This window comes from Pinus tabuliformis, chromosome 6, assembly GCF_031772625.1.
Source record: "Pinus tabuliformis cultivar Carrire ecotype Pingquan chromosome 6, CPIR1, whole genome shotgun sequence".
In the NCBI taxonomy this organism is placed as follows: domain Eukaryota; kingdom Viridiplantae; phylum Streptophyta; class Pinopsida; order Pinales; family Pinaceae; genus Pinus; species Pinus tabuliformis.
This window is the reverse complement of record NC_142292.1, coordinates 360145040-360163146: the sequence shown is the minus strand read 5'-3', so window position 1 is coordinate 360163146 and position 18107 is coordinate 360145040.

Below are 18107 nucleotides of genomic sequence, written 5' to 3'. Positions count from 1 at the left end.
ACACATATTTGCTTCTGGAGGGAAAATTTGCATGCATGTTTGTGCTAAAATATCTTATTTACCCATAATGTAGTTCAAGAAAATAAACGATGCCTTGTTCCTTACATGAAAATGTCAGTGATCCCTTTGGAAAAGAGAACCCGACCCCCCACCACTAATGCTTCCAACACTCTCAAATCAACCTAGTACAAGGATTGTTCATAGTCCTATATTTTTTCATCAACCATATACAAAATGCTAGTCCTTCCAATGAGGCAAATGAATTCATCCATCTCCCCATAAAAATGTCTGACAATATTGAATTTTTTTCATTCTCCTTGGATATCAACAATTGGAACTGAAAGACTTGACAAAAAATATATCATTTGACTACCCATTCAAAGCAGGCTCTCAAAATCATCTTGAGTATATAGAATTTTGGTTGCTAAATCAGAAGCTACAACCATACCCTGGAGCATTTTCATGACCTCCACAATATCATCTAAAAAAACTTTGCTTTAATTGGTTTATGGTAAACAATACAAGAAATGACTTCGACTATAGAGGAGATAGATGGTTGTCTCATTTCACTTGCAATACTCACAAACATATAGTCATCAGATCTATCATCTCTCATGCACAAAAAAATCTAGCGGCTTTCCTCTTTCACCCATTGTTGACAAAAGTTGTGCTACCAAACCCTTACTAATACGCTGCAAATTCCAATTCAAATGTGTGAAAATACTGGAAAGAGAGATGACTTGAGAGAGAGGAGGAGAGAGGGAGGGAGATATGCAGGAAGATAGTAGAGAAGGTGAGAAGAGGGAGATAGAGGAGAGAGAGAGGGAAAGATGGATTCAACATAGATATGGTATACGTGTATATACAAACCAACCTATACCCATCTTAATCCCAGATCTATCAAGCGCCAAAAGGGATTAAATGTATTTTCACTTTAAAAGAGGTTTGTATCTCAAGAGATTTGATCCCTCTATGTGCTTGATAGATTCGGGGTTAAGATGGATCTAGGTCGGTATTTTGTGGAAGTAATATTTGTGCAAAAGATTTATTTTTATGTTTATATTATTTATTTTTTCATATATAAATTGAATATCATTTTACTAATATTAGTATTATCTTTAATGTTTCCAAAAACTAAATCCACTTTATTTAGTGAGTTCAATTTTAACAATTATAGTGTATGAATAATCTTCAAAATGACTTAAATTACAACATCTCTTCCATACTGGGCTAGAGAGCCTCTCTTGGTGCAACGAGCATTAATAGAAAGCAATAGTAAGCTTATTAAACTAGCCTAGATCCATCTTATCTCTATATATACCAAGCGCCGAGAGGGATCAAATCTCTTTTCACTTTAAAAGAAGTTTGCACATCAAGATATTTGATCCCTCTTAGCGCTTGGTAAATCCAGAGTTAAGATGGATCGATGATAGTTTAATTATTAATTATAATTATATTAACACTTTTATTTTTTTAATTTATTTTTATTTTTATGTAAGCCCGATGGGGTTGAGCGAACCAAGAAGTACCAGGGTGGCGGTGGATGCCAGCCACCCATATGGGCTCGATGGAATTTAACGAGTTGGTGTCATGGTGTTTGCCTCACATGTAAAAGTGTGTGAAGGCATATGCGTGGTGTGTGAACACATTGTTATATTTAATGGTGGCTTTAGTTTTGATGAAGAGCCTAGTGTCCTTGTGTTGTGGTGATTCTATTAACTAGTGGGAGGTTCTTTAGTCTGGTATGGGGTGGCTTCGAGCAAGAACTTGTTTTATTGACATAGTATTTATGGTGGTGAGTTTAGGAAGAAATATCCATTGTTTGTTTGTGGGGGGAATTGGTGACGTGTTCTGGAGTGGTAGAGGGGGGGATATTTGCATATGAAAAGGTTGCACACATATGAAAGATATGTGCATATATAGAAGTTGTGCATATATGGAGATTGAAGTTGTGAAAAACTTTTGTATATGCACATATATGGAAGTTGCGTATATACGGTAGATGCACATATATGGAAGCTACACATATACGAAAGTTGCACATATACGGAAGATACACATGTATTTTGTATATGCACAACTTCTATATATGCAAATATATTATGTATATGCACATACCTTTTGTGTATGCTTAATTTCCGCACATGCGCATATATTCTATATATATGCATCTACTATATATGTGAAACTTCCAGATATGCACATATACGAAAGATATGCACATATATGGAAGAAGCTCATATATGGAAGATATGCGCATATACAGAAGATATGCACATATACGAAAGATGTGCATATACAGAAGTTACGCATATACGAAATTTGCGCTTATATAGTGGTTGTGCACAACTTCAACATTCAATGAGGTGCTAGAAAAGTGTATAAGGCCACTCTCTAGAATGGCTAGGAGGTGGTCATTAAAAGAATTTCGAAGAGGATAAATGAACGGCTAGGACATATATGTCCATTTATGTGTATATACAGAGGCTGTGCACAACTTCAACCTACATATATACGTAGCCTTTGTATATGCGCAACTTTCGTATATGCACATATACGAAAGTTTTGCATATACAAAAGATATACGTATATATAGAAGTTGTGCATATATGGAATATATGCAATACAGAAGATGTGCATATATAGAAGTTGTGTAACTTCCATATATTCACATATTTCATATAGGTTCATGTCTTTTGTATATGCACATATTGGTTATAGCTATGCTTCATATGAAGATTATCTCAAAAGGAATGTTGTATTCTTATCTTAGATAACTTTCTATTGGGTATTATTTCCATAAGTTTTTTAAAATACTGAGTCTTTATACTTCATCCATAACGTAGTAGGTATTAGAGTTATGAGCATTTGAAAGAGGGAGAACAACTTTTGTGAGATCCCAATGTCTGAAGTTCTACATCTATTTCATAGTAAGGAGAATGTTATTTTACCCTCACACAACTTTTTGTGGTTTTTTTCCCTTTTCTGTTGGACATAGTTTTTATTCTATGTCTTGTGATACACACTAGAAAATTTTCCTAAGGTCTTGTTTACCACCGATGTTGTCCAAGTTTAATTCAATGTACATAAGCACAACCAAATTGTTTTTGACTTATGGTTGAACATTGATTACTATTTGCACCATGAACAAATACTTTTCACCATAACTTTCCACAAGACAATCCCAAGAGTAACAAATTATCAAGTTTGAGGTTTGGAAGACATAATTTCAACAATCTTATTGATATTTAATAGACATGGAAGTAGATGTTGCCAACAATATTTGTCCTAGAATTTGTTGGAGGACCTTAAGCTTAAATGGAAGAAACCTTCAGTTTGATTATGTTTTGAGAGAGTTTTATAATGAACTATTTTAACAAACTGTTTTCTAATTGTTATAGGTAGGCTCCTCTAAGATGCATGAATGAAACTTACAATTTCATTTGGAAACTACATATCAAGCTTCATAAAAGAGAGGCAAGAAAGTGCAACTTTTCTAGAATTGGATGACAAAAGGAATCTACAAATGTTATATTCTCTCGTTGAGAGGTTTCAATTTTTTATCTATCTTTTGTCGTTATTCTTTGTGATTTTAAAACTTATTGTGAACATAAGTAGAGAGGTAGAAAGGTTTTGGAATATCAGGGTAAGAGGAAAATCATGAATCAATTGTGAAAGTAACTCTGAATTCCAACATCGGTCAGAGGTTAGTCATGAAAAAATAGAGGTCAAGCATGAAAAATATCCTTTATGTCAAGTGGAAGAAGAGGGAGGTTGGGAGATTGAAAGCTAGAGTTTAAATGTTAATGCAACACTTAGAAATGTGCATATTCCATTCAACTTCAATGGAGTAGGGTAATGATGACAACTGCAAATTGTAAATATTTCCAGCTAGAAAAGTTAAAAGCACAGTACATACTACCTATTATTATTATTAGAGAAGGAAAAGAATTGTGGTAGCAATGTAGATTTTCATCTTGCAAATTTATTTTATGATGATTTCAATGGATCGTTATAAGTAACAGACATATCTAAAAAAGATTTGGACAAATTTGAGACTAGGCACATCTATCCCATATGCAACATTTTGGACATTTTAATTTAGAGGTTAAGGATGGTTGGAGCAAATGTCTTAAGTCTTTTATTGGGTTGAATTTAGATGTATATGAATGTGAGGAAGTGGTGGAACATAGAAATGTGGGAAGGATATCCTTGATAGTGGCAAAATTACTTATATTGATCAATTCTTTGTTTTATTTACAAGTGGGCCATATAAGTCAATAATGTAATGGAATCATACCGAATTCTTCTGATTTTTCATTCTCTAACTTGTTAATTAAAATGTTTTAAAATGGATGACATATTATCTTCAGTTCATGTGATGATATTTGTGCAAATCCTCTATGGATCTCAATATGTGGGTTTTCCTCACACGAAGTGGCCACTATGTAAGACTTCATTATTGTACAAAGTAATAATTTTTACATTTTGTGACATGCACATTGACATGATATTTGCATGTTAAGGAGGATTCTTTTGAGTCTTTCATGATGTATGCTTGGTCTTGGCCATCTATAAATTGGTGGTTATATTAATTAAGTCTACTATATAATACATATATAAAATATTATTTAAAAATGTGATGAAATTTACCAAATCTCAATTTATGAACCATAACTAATGCTTATATTTCTCATCATGTTGGGTGAATGTAGTTTGATTTCTTTCATATACCAATATTAATGTTGAAACCTAAGGATTCCAGTAGTGAATAATGTTGGTTGGTACTGCATTTCATTTATTATGGGTCATTGAGTTGTGTGTTTGGTAAGTTATGTCCACCATTCTGCATTAAAATTTGATGTGTGAAGTGTGATCCTATTTTATGATATTCTGATAGAAAGGTAAAGGTCGAACATGGTCTATGGTATGTGCATATCTTATATACACAGATACACTTATTGAGGAGGCTTTGCAATTGTATGCAAATTGTTGAAGCCATGTAAATCAAGGGGTATGCACCAATGATGAGAGTATCATGACAAACTTTATGCTATGAAATTGTATGACTTAAACTCTAATAAATCATCACCGATGGTTTAAAAAATATTTATTTATATTTCACATTTCCAAAAAGTTAATATTTTGTGTAATTCAAGAGGTCCAAGCTTCTCATTCATGGTGTTTTCTGACACAAATTTTATGTTGTCCACTATGACCAATGTGGTCTATCGAACCTTAAGAAAATAAGAATCTAACTGTGATTCTTCCAAATCTATTTCTATGATAAAAAATAAGGGAAAGAAGCACTCCAAGATCACTATAGTTGGGCTGACTTAACACATCAAGAAGATTGTAAGTGTGACAGATGTTAGGGAAATGAGAGCAATGCAAGTAAGAGCCGGGAAATCTAAGAGGAAGTTTTTTTCATCTTCGACCCTCTTAGTATTGCAAAGACAAAGTTGTCAGATTTTATTACGCTAGGGATTTTTGGGAGTAGAACATTGCTCGGTTTCACTTCGAAGCTCATGAGAATTAGTTCTTATCATAGTGATGTTCACTTTTATCTTAGTGTTGGTAAAAATATAGATGTAATTCAAGTTATCAAGGGTGGGGTTGATCACCTCCTTATAATATCTTAGCTTCCTTTTTCCCTTCAACTTCTTATTATCCCATAGTTTATCATTAAATTTGGAGGTAATAATATCTTTGATACTATCCTTTCTTCGCAAGATGATCTCCTCCTTTATTCCCCAGTGGTTGAGCCAAGACTGGGTAGCCTTATACCACCCACGCTTGAGGTGCAAGTGGGGATTTTGACTAAATTTAGAAGCAATTTTGGGAAGCCTCATGGATTCCATGTTGTAAAGATTCTTCTTATACATCAGATACCTAAACATAGCCATGATTTTAATGGGGGAAATGCCAGCTTCGATCAGGAGGATAGGATAGGGAATATTTACCTTGATCTTGAGGTTGTAGGTTATGAATTGCTTTTGAATCATCTCAATATTTCTCCACGACTCTTTGCATATACTGCAACCCCAAACTTCACATCCATATAAGATAACAGGGGTGACGAGAGTCTATAAAAGGAACATTTTTTAACTCCAAATATAAAGAGAAAGCAACTTATCATTTTCTTCAAGCTCATAATAAGTTTTCTAGCCTCCAATAATCATTTTATCAATGCTATCATTCTAGTTGAGCTGATGAGGAATGTTAATACCTAAATATGTATAAGCATAAACCTGTTCTAAGTAATTGTTATCGTAGAATAAACTACGATGGGTGATATTTTTGGATTTAATTATCATGACTTTAGTGTTGTCGGTATTAACTGTCATACCCATCTTGGAGTAGTAATCATGAAGAGTCTTAAGCTACTTGTCTAGGTCATCATGGCTTCGAAAAGAAGAACGATATCATCGTCATAAAGGAGAAGAGTAATGATTATACCAACAAGCTTGGTTCCCTTACAACCTACAGTTTCCAAACACTTCTCTAGCTTATCGATGTAAATTCCAAAAAGGGTGGGGGATAGGGGACACCCTTGCTTAACCCAGATATTGCATTTAATATATTTATACCACCCTTTGTTGGTTTTAAGCTTGGAAACAACAATCTCGTAAAGGTGAATCACAAAAATCCTCAACTCAGGAGGAACCATTATCTCTTCAAGTATTTTCCAAAGCTTATCCCAAGGAACAGTGTCAATTTTTTTTTTAAAGTCCAGAAAACAATAGAAGAGATTGATTTTACTATTTTGACATTTGTTGGCAATGATCCTGAGAGTGACAAGGTGGTCAATAGTGGAGTGAGGTCCCCTAAAACCAAATTTCTCTTTATCTCTTTTACCATGGCTTTCAAGCCAAAGGCTAATCTTCTTTTCCAAAATTAGCCCATATAGTTTGGCTAAGATATGGCTAGTCATAATAGTCGTGTAGTTAGAAGGAACATTTTTGTCCCCACTTTCAAAGATAGGCACAATATGGCTTTGTGTCCAAGGCTTAGGGAAGCCATGCTTTACTACCAAATTGATAAGCTTGTGGAGATGAAGAATGAGGATAGACCTTCCCATTTTAAATATTTCATCTTGGTATCGTTCAATATCTTTAGCTTTCCCATTAGCGAGCTTATGAATCCCAGATTCAATGTCTTTTAGAGAAAATATATCTTCTTTAATAGGATTATTTAAGATGGTGCCCATGGTGTCCAAAGAGTCATATAAATTCTTAAGATCAATGCCCCAATTCTCTAAGGGGATCAAATGATTTCTTTTTTTTTTACGAACAAGCGCATTCCACCAAAACTTTCTGGGTACAACTTTAAAAAGGTGAAGAAGATACTATTGTCTCTTATTAATATATGACCTCTTTAGTTGGTAATTGAATTATTTATAATTTTCCATTTTAATGTTTTATAATTGCAAAAGCTTATCATAATATTAAATGTTATAATATTATATAACGTAATAGTATTAAATAATATAAGGTGTTACAATGACGTGAAATGTTTGTTTTTGGAAAATTAAAGTAATGAGTCATTAGATTTAAAATTAAATTACAAAATAATATCATTCATATATATAATATGTTAATTTAAAATTAAAAAAAATATTAATTTAATTAAACTTTTACATATACATTAAATTAATTGAAGAGAATAATAATTAAATACAATGTTAAACATTTTTATTATATAAATTAAATTAAAAAAATTAATGAAGAAGATGATGATGATTAATGTCTACTAAAACTAATATTGTTTATGGAACCTTAAGAAGGTAAGAGATTAATTGACATTTTTAAAAATTTGTTGAACTATGATTAAAAAAAAGAAGAGAAGCATTCCAAGATCACTATTGTTTTGCTTACTTGAAAAGGCAAAAAGTTGGTAGTGTGGAAAATGTTTTGAAAACGAGAACGGATATGAGTAAGAGTTCGACAATTCATGAGAAAGTATTTTTCATATTCCACCCTTGGTATTGCAAAAGTGACATACTATTTCATCCCAATATGTTATAAAAATAAACTAACACAATTTTACTTGAAAACTCATATGAATTATATCTAATATTTATAATATTTCATAAATTATAAAACAAGACTTAGGTTTTATCTTTACCATGTTTCATAAATGATAAAAACAAAATAATAATAAAAAAATAATAATTCAAACTGGAAGTGAGGAATTTAGTGAATTAAATGAGGAAACTATGAAGTGGAGGGTAATTACTAAATATTATTGAATTAAGCGAGGGAGGAAAGAAGGTAACCACCAAGATATTACAATATGGTAAATATTACAATATTTTTCCATATGTAAAACCACTTTATTTTTTTCTAATTTAATTTTAAATTTAAAACTTCATTGATCTAACGTAAGCACTCTCAAGAGAACTATTAAAATATAATTTTACTTTTATATTTTTTTATAAATTACTAGTAAAATATAATTTTATTTTAAATTTTTATTGTTATTTTACTTATTTAATATGGTTTTGAAAATTACCTTGATGGGGTGGACGAACACAGAGAAAGGGATCTCGGGGCACTTGTCACCCCCACCTACTCTCTTGATGAATAAGGAAGGGGTGGCATAGTATACTCCCCAAACACAATACATGTGGCATAAAAACCATTTAATGGCTCATTCCTTAACGTTATTCCAGGTTTTTCCTTCAAAGTGTCTACAACAACGAGATGAGGGGGTTCAACTGGTTGCATGGGTGTTGTCCAAGCTACCCTGCAATTTAGTCTGCTATTCTCCAAATTGGAAACTATTTGAATGTGTGGGGTCCTTTGTAGGGTTTTTGGGCTCGGTGTGGAACTCGTCGTGCAACTCTTTCTCTCTTTAGTAGGTTATATCATATGCTACAACTCTTAGGCTCCATTCAGCAAGGGAGGATAACCAACTCTTGTGAGAAAGTTGGTTAGAAGAAATTGAACAAGGGATTTAAAATTTTTGGACGATACGAGAGCTACATGCACACAACAATTGCTAAGGTCCAACAACAATTTAAATTTTGCTTCAAGGTAATTCTAGGTATTTGGCCTCTCCAGTTTAGGTCCATTTTTTTAGTTTATTGCAAGGTTTTCTTTGCCATCTAGAATTGTCATTACTCCAAGTCTCAGGTTTTTCCTTTCGGTGCATTCATAGTTATTTTGTTCAATTGGCTCCCAATCCTATTTTTGCTCTGGTTTCTAGTTAGTTCCCTTACCTTGACCTTAGTTCTCCCAGGGTTTGGTATTTCATTAGGTGATTGGGGACAACCTTATCTTCCTCCTTGTCTCCCGGGTCTCGAGGTGGTGCCCTTTATACTTGTGTTAAAGGGACGGTTGTTGAAAATAATACTGAGAGGCGGGGTGAATCAATATTATCAAATTCTTTTCACTATACCTTCCAGATTTATAATTTAATTTGTTCTTCAGATGCTGACCATTAATTTGTATGTTAGTACCATACACCAAAGAACACCAGATATAAGGTGGAAACCCAATGTGGGTGAAAACCACCTGCTGCAATATGTCTCTATCTTCTTTCAATTATAAACTTCTTTTTACAATGATTCTGTACTGGTGCAGTCCTTTACCAGTACGCAGGCTACAACCTGCAGAGAGCTACAATCCTCTCTCGTTTTCCAGACTCTCCTGGAAGGGAACTACAACCCCCTTAGCTCTTGTACTAGCTCAGCTACTAGTACGTAGGTGTTCACCTACTGAAGGCTTCAACCTTCTCTTTTCTTCCAGGGACCACGTTTCATAAATTTTCAGACTGGATCCATGAACATCAAACAAACATCAAGTACATGTGTATCAACCAATCTCCTTTCCACAATCAACTACTAAATCAATCACTATCTTCTCAGAATGCAGTAACCAGAAAACAATACCAGTAACCAGACACCTATTCTGAACACAAAATACTGCAGTAATAGACAAAAGCAGCTAAAATAAGTTTCAAGAAAAGTCCGCAACTTCACCAATAGAAACCTGCGGATATCCGCACTTCATCTGTGTCGAGCCTGCAGACCTCCGCACTTGCACCTGTTGCTGAACTGCGTACCTCCGCACCTGATCCCGTGTCTAAACTGCGTACCTCCGCACTGAACCCGTGTCTGAACTGCGTACCTCTGCACTTGAACCTGTGTCTGAACTGCGCACCTCCGCACTTGAACCTGTATCTGAATTGTGCACCTCCGCACTGAACCCGTGTCTGAACTGCGCACCTCTGCACTAAACCCGTGTCTGAACTGCGTACCTCCACACCTGCGCTGTGGTTCGCCTGCGGACCTCCGAATAGAGCCAAATTATCAGTCCTCCAATATGCCCCAGACTGTCAGATCCACAGATCTAATCATGCGTCAAAGTAGATCTTCCTTCTAATGCTCAGGTCTCTCCTTGATTTATCAATCACTCTCCAATTGATCACCAGAATTTTAGATCTTGATTTTCTTTAGATATTTCACATGCAAGAGTGCCCAGCCAAATGATCTCCTTTCCTTTTTATAGACTAGCCCTTACTCAAACCATGGTCCAAAACCATAGAATTCCAATACAAGGGACCCAAAACCTGGGTTCAATACTTTAGAAGCAAAACCACGGACCAAAACCATAGGATCAAAAACGTCAGACTAAATACCATGGATCACCCGTAAGTTTTCCCACGTGCGTGTGCTTTTCTCTGCATGAAAGTCTGTGAACTTTAGGTCCGCACCTTTTGTTCGGAACACCTGCGAACATGTCCGCACCTTTTGAATGGCGCACCTGCGGACCCAGCCTAAGGCCGCATATTTGTGAACAAGAACCTGCGGGCCTTTCATTTTCTACATTCTTTGTATTCTGATCATCAAATTTTTGCTACTACCTTGCTGCACTATGATCTATCATCTGTGTGAGTTGCCATCAAGGACAATACTTGTATCATAATGCCAACAATCTCCCCCTTTGGACTTGATGGCAACAACACCAAATCACTCTCCCCCTTTGACATCAAGGGCAAAGGGCGGACCAAGATATTCTCTTTCCTTGATAACCAACCTGCTGAAACCTCTTCTTCTGCTGAAGTGTGCTGAACATGCTCCCCCTGACTGTAAGCAAGGTCTGCAAAAAGATGTTCTACAAGAAAGAACATGACTTCATACATGATAAGAGACCTTCCTATCACCTAAGACTCGTACATACAACTCCCAATCAAGTGGGAATACATAATAAGCACATTACATTATCCATCCCAGGCATAGTGGGGCAACCAAGATAGGCCGTTACATGACCTTGACAAAAGAAATATAAGACATAGAGACAAAACATTAGCAGCATTATTCAGATCAGCATCCATGTTCTTCTTCTGTACTTGCTCCTCCAAGATCTTCTACCATAATGCCAACAATGCATATTTAGAAGAATATATGCTCCCCTTGAACCTGTGCCAACTGGTCTCTGACCAATCCATGTACGCGTATACCCCATATGAAATTCGCGTACAACAGACAAGATTCAACAGCAAGATGATGCATCAACTACTCCCAGCTTTTGTCTGAGGTATTCAAATGTTTCCCTAGGCAGTGGTTTGGTGAGTATATCAGCAACTTGTTCCTTAGAGGGAACATACTCCAACTTGACCTTTTGTTCAAGCACTTGTTCCCGAAGAAAATGATATTTGATAGGTATATGCTTGGTCTTTGAATGCATGACTGGGTTCTTTGAAATGCTGATTGCACTTGTATTATCACATAGGATGGAGATAGGTGGAGTACAAGTGATTTGAAAATCCTGCAAAGTTTACATCATCCAAAGAAGTTGTGTGCAACAAGATGCAGCAGCCACATACTCTGCTTCAGCGGTAGATAATGCTATTGAACTCTGTTTCTCGCTGAACCAAGATACTAATCTGGAACCCATAAAGAATGCACCACCACTAGTGCTTTTTCTGTCATCCACGCTTCTGGCCCAATCTGCATCTGTATAAGCATGAAGTGTGAGATATGTATCTCTAGGATACCATAAGCCATAGTTTTGAGTTCCTTGAAGATACTTGAAGATTCTCTTAACTGCCTGAAGATGAGTTTCCTTTGGATTTTCCTGAAATCTTCCAACTATTCCCACTACATGCATGATGTCTGGTCGGGTTCCTGTCAAATAAAGCAGACTTCCAATCATGGATCTATAGGTTGGTTGATGCACTGCTGCTGATTCATCATTTGCACTGAGGCTGCATCCTGTAACCATAGGGGTACATACTGGTTTCGAATCTTCCATGCCATATTTCTTCAAGATCTGCTTGAGGTACTTGGTTTGAGATAAAAAGATACCGCCTTCATTTTGTTGGATTTGTAGACCAAGAAAATATGTCAGTTCTCCAAGAAATGACATTTCGAATTCTTTCTGCATTACCAAGGCAAAGTTTTGACTCATAGCTTCTTCATTGCTGCCAAAGATAATATCATCTACATACACAACAAGTATTAGCAATTTGTCATTTTCAACTTTTATATAAAGATTGCTATCTGCTGATCCTTTTGAAAAACCTTGTTGATGAAGGTATTTGTCCAAACGATAGTACCAAGCCCTTGGAGCCTGTTTAAGACCATAGAGAGCCTTTTTTAGTCTGCATACAAGATTTGGATCATTCCCAAGGATGAAACCATTTGGTTGCTCAATGTACACTTCTTCTTCTAAGTCTCCATTCAGAAAGGCTGATTTCACATCCATTTGAAATACTTTGAATTTTTGGAAGCTAGAGAGAGCAAGGAACATTCTGATGGCCTCAAGTCTAGCAACGGGAGAAAACGTTTCTTCAAAGTCAATTCCTTCTTGTTGAGCATACCCTTTACAAACCAGTCTGGCTTTATTTCTAATAACTTCCCCATTTTCATTCAACTTGTTTTTGAATATCCATTTTGTCCCTATGACATTCTTATCTTTTGGTCTATGAACCAACTCCCAAGTGTTATTTTTCTCGATCTGCTCAAGTTCTTCATCCATTGCCTTGACCCAAAATTCATCTTTGCATGCCTCTCTTACATTTTGTGGCTCAGTGGAGGAGAGTAATGCCAAGTAGCTTGAAGCTTCTGCAATTGTTCTTCTTGTTTGTATACTAGCCTCTTTCTGCCCCAAAATTTGAGATTCTGGATGATTCTTCTGAATGTACCTGGATGGAGTCTTTTCTTCTATCCTTATCTGTTCTTCTGGCGCCTCATGGGTTTCTTCTTCATCATGAATCTGATTTGATGTTGATGGATAGTCCTCATCATCTTCGAAATCTTCAGATCTTACCTGCCTAGGAGTGCTTTCTTCTTCATCAACCACTACATCAATACTTTCAACAATTTTTCCAAGCCTTTTATTGTAACACTTGTATGCTTTGCTGTGGGGAGAGTAACCAAGGAGAATGCCTTCATCTGCTCTAGGTTCAAACTTGCCAAGATTTTCATCAGTATTTTTGATGTAGCATTTACTTCCAAAAATTTTGAAGTATTTTACCGAAGGAGTCTTACCATACCATAGTTCGTGAGGAGTCTGAGTGCTGTTCACCCGGACATTTGTCTTGTTGAGAATAACAACTGCAGCAAATGCAGCTTCGCCCCAGAAAGTTGCGGGAGTTCCAGACTCATCCATCATAGCACGAGCCATTTGTTGAACTGTTCTGTTCATCCTTTCCACTACTCCATTTTGCTGAGGAGTCCTTGCAGTAGAGAATTCTCTTCTTATTCCATGTTCTTCACAAAAATCGAAAAATTCATTTGAGGTAAACTCCCCACCTCTATCAGACCTGAGGCATTTAATTTTGTGATCTGATTCGTTTTCAACTAAGGCTTTAAAATATTTGAACTTTTTGAAGGCTTCGTCTTTGTGCTTCATAAGTCCTATCCAACACATCCTGGAAAAGTTGTCAATGAATAATATAAAGTATTCTTCTCCTCGAGGTGACCTTTTCCTAGATGGACCACATACATCAGTATGGACTAGTTCAAGCGGCCTGCTAACTGATCCTTCCTTCTCAGGGAAGTTAGTTCTGGTTTGCTTACCAAACTAACATGATTTGCATATTGTATTGTCTGGAATTTTGATGTCTGGAAGACCACGAACTACCTGGTATTTGCATGCTTTCCTTATCTGTGAGAAGCTTAGATGCCCCAATCTTCTGTGCCATAGCCAGTGTTCATCATTCTTGCTTAGATAGCATTGATGTTGTCCTTCTTTGAATATGTATAAATTATTTTGAGTTCTTATGCCTTTGATCACTGTTTTTCCTGTATCAAGATCACGAACACTACATCCATTTGATCGAAATATTACCTCAGTTCCTTGATCGCACATCTGACTGACACTCAATAGATTATTCTTTAAGCCATCAACATACATGACATTTCCAGCTTTGACCTTTTCCTTTAACTGAACATAACCTTTACCTTTTATGAGAGCAGGGGTGTCATTTCCAAAAGAGACCTTCTTCTCCTTCTCTAAGGCACTATATGACTGAAGTTTTTCTTTATCACCCGTCATATGTTTCGAACATCCACTGTCGATGTACCATTGATTTTCTTGCCCTTTCGCATATAAAGCTATACCACATCTCTCTGGTTGTGGTTCCTTCATTCTCCATGTTTTGGCACTTGAGGCTTGCTCCTTCTGAGTTGTCTGTCGAAACCTGCTCCTGCATTCAGAATCTTCATGACCGAAATTGTTACAAATAGAACATTCTATTTCATTTTCAAGAGCAGAAAAGTTATTGTAGGTTCTTTTCATGATCCCAGTCATACTCCTCTATTTTTGAGCTTCTCTAGTCATGATTGTCTTATAGGCAACACATTGAGTTGATTTGTGGCCAAAGTTATGACAAGAGAAACATTGGCCATTGAAGAAACTCCTGTGATTATCAAATCTACCAGCCAAATGATTGTAGTTTCTATTGACATCCATTCTTGAGGAAAATTGAGAAGGTTTTACCTAAGGCTGGTTGTAGCTTCTGTTTGTCCTTAAAGTAGTTTGCCCCGATTTACCTGGTAGTCTTTGTTCATTCTTGAGGTAAATTGTCCCTGATTTACCTGGTGATTTCCATTGGGTCTTTGTTCACTTCTCCTTGCTGCATCAAGATAACTTTTGGAGGTAGATGGTTTCTGCGCTTGGGTTGTTTCTTCATTATATCCCAAACCTATCTTGATTAGTGGAGAACGCTGCACTTTGATAATCTCATCTAACGTTTCAGATCCTTTAACAAATCTAAGATTAAGAGCTTTAGTTTTCTCAATCTCTTTTCTAAGTCCCACTATTTCACATTCTAACTTTTCATGATGTTTTTCCCTTTCAGCCAGTTGACATTGCAGAGTATCAATAATCATATTTTTCTCTTCTAAACAAATTTTGAGTTTAGAAATCTCTTCATAAAGACCTTCTTCATCTATAGCATCCATGAAATCATCATCTTCAAAAGCCATTAAAAGTCTATAATTATTACCTTGTTCATCTTCATCACTATTTGAAAGTCCATCACTGTCTTCATGAGTGTAATAGCTTTTCTTATTTACATTCTATTTCTTGTTCCATCTAACAGGTTCCTTACCTTTGTCAAGCTTATCTTTATGAGGACACTTGGCAGCATAGTGACCGACTCTTCCACAAGCAAAGCATTTGAAAGGCAACTTACCTCTGAATCTTCCAGCACCCCGTTGAAGGTTCTTAACAAAATTTGATTCTTCCTCTTCTTCTGACATATGTCCTGACTCATAGTAATCTCCTTTGCCTGAAGCCTTGAATGTAGCTTCTCTCTTGTCTGATGGTCCTCCTTTCCTCATTTCATAAGCAGTTAGAATTCCGTGCAGCTGTGACATGGTAAGGTTTTGTAGATTCTGTTTTTCTTCTATTGCAGAAACTTTTGATTCAAACTTAGAGGACAAAGATCTTAGAACCTTTTCAACCACAACAACCTCTTTTATTTCTTCACCCAAGTTTTTCATACAATTAACAATCTCATCTATACGTAGGAAATAGTTAGCCACACTTTCATCATTGTACATTCTGAGATTTTCATACTGAATTCTGAGGGTTTGAAGTTTTGCTCGTTTTACCTGTTCATCTCCTTCATAGCTCAGAACGATCTTATCCCATATTTCTTTTGCGGATTTGTACTGCATAACCTTGACGAATTTTGATTGAGATAGACATCCTAATAGAGTATTGACAGCCTTTGCATTTGTTTCATATTGCTTCTTACCAGCCGGATCTGTAGGAGTTGCTGAAGGAAAAGTGTACCCTGTATCTATGATATCCCAGACTTCTGTACCAAGAGATTGAAGATAGGCTGTGACTCTTACCTTCCAATAGACGAAGCTAGTCCCATCAAAAATTGGTGGCCTGATCGATGCTTCTCTCTCGTAGTTGCTCATGATGATAGATCTTCCTTCAAGCGATCAAGCTTCTTTTGAAGGACCTGCTCTGATACCAATTGTTGAAAATAATACTGAGAGGGGGGGTGAATCAGTATTATCAAATTCTTTTCACTATACCTTCCAGATTTATAATTTAATTTATTCTTCAGATGTTGACCATTAATTTGTATGTCAGTACCATATAATAATGAACAGGAACAAGAAAAACAGACAGTCACACCAAAGAACACCAGATATAAGGTGGAAACCCAATGTGGGTGAAAACCACCTACTGCAATATGTCTCTATCTTCTTTCAATTAGAAACTTCTTTTTACAATGATTCTGTACTGGTGCAGTCCTTTACCAGTACGCAGGCTACAACCTGCAGAGAGCTACAACCCTCTCTCGTTTTCCAGACTCTCCTAGAAGGGAGCTACAACCCCCTTAGCTCTTGTACTAGCTGAGCTACTAGTATGTAGGTGTTCACCTACTGAAGGCTTCAACCTTCTCTTTTCTTCCAGGGACCACGTTTCATAAATTTTCAGACTGGATCCATGAACATCAAACAAACATCAAGTACATGTGTATCAACCAATCTCCTTTCCACAATCAACTACTGAATCAACCACTATCTTCTTAGAATGTAGTAACCAGAAAATAATACCAGTAACCAGACACCTATTCTGAACCTAGAACACTGCAGTAATAGACAAAAGCAGCTAAAATAAGTTTCAAGAAAAGTCCGCAACTTCACCAATAGAAACCTGCGGATATCCGCACTTCGTCTGTGTCGAGCCTGCGGACCTCCGCACCTGCACCTGTCGCTGAACTGCGCACCTCCGCACCTGAACCCGTGTCTGAACTGCGTACCTCCGCACTGAACCCGTGTCTGAACTGCGTACCTCCGCACCTGAACCCGTGTCTGAACTGTGCACCTCCGCACCTGAACCCGTATCTGAACTGTGCACCTCTGCACTGAACCTGTGTCTGAATTGCGCACCTCCGCATTAAACCCATGTCTTAACTGCGTACCTCCGCACCTGCGTTGTGGTTCGCCTGCGGACCTCCAAATAGAGCCAAATTATCAGTCCTCCAATATGCCCCAGACTGTCAGATCCACAGATCTGATCATGTGTCAAAGTAGATCTTCCTTCTAATGCTCAGGTCTCTCCTTGATTTATCTATCACTCTCCAACCGATCACCAGAATTTTAGATCTTGATTTTCTTTAGATATTTCACATGCAAGAGTTCCCAGCCAAATGATCTCCTTTCCTTTTTATAGACTAGCCCTTACTCAAACCATGGTCCAAAACCATAGAATTCCAATACAAGGGACCCAAAACCTGGGTTCAATACTTTAGAAGCAAAACCACGGACCAAAACCATAGGATCAAAAACGTCGGACTAAATACCATGGATCACCCATAAGATTTCCCACGTGCGTGCGCTTTTCTCTGCATGAAAGTCTGTGAACTTTAGGTCCGCACCTTTTGTTCGGAACACCTGCGAACATGTCCGCACCTTTTGAACGGCGCACCTGCGGACCCAGCCTAAGGCCGCATCTTTGTGAACAGGAACCTGCGGGCCTTTCATTTTCTACATTCTTTGTAGTCTGATCATCAACTTTTTGCTACTGCCCTGCTGCACTATGATCTGTCATCTGTGTGAGTTGCCATCAAGGACAATACTTGTATCATAATGCCAACACGGGTAGGTAGAGCGATTTTGAAAGAGA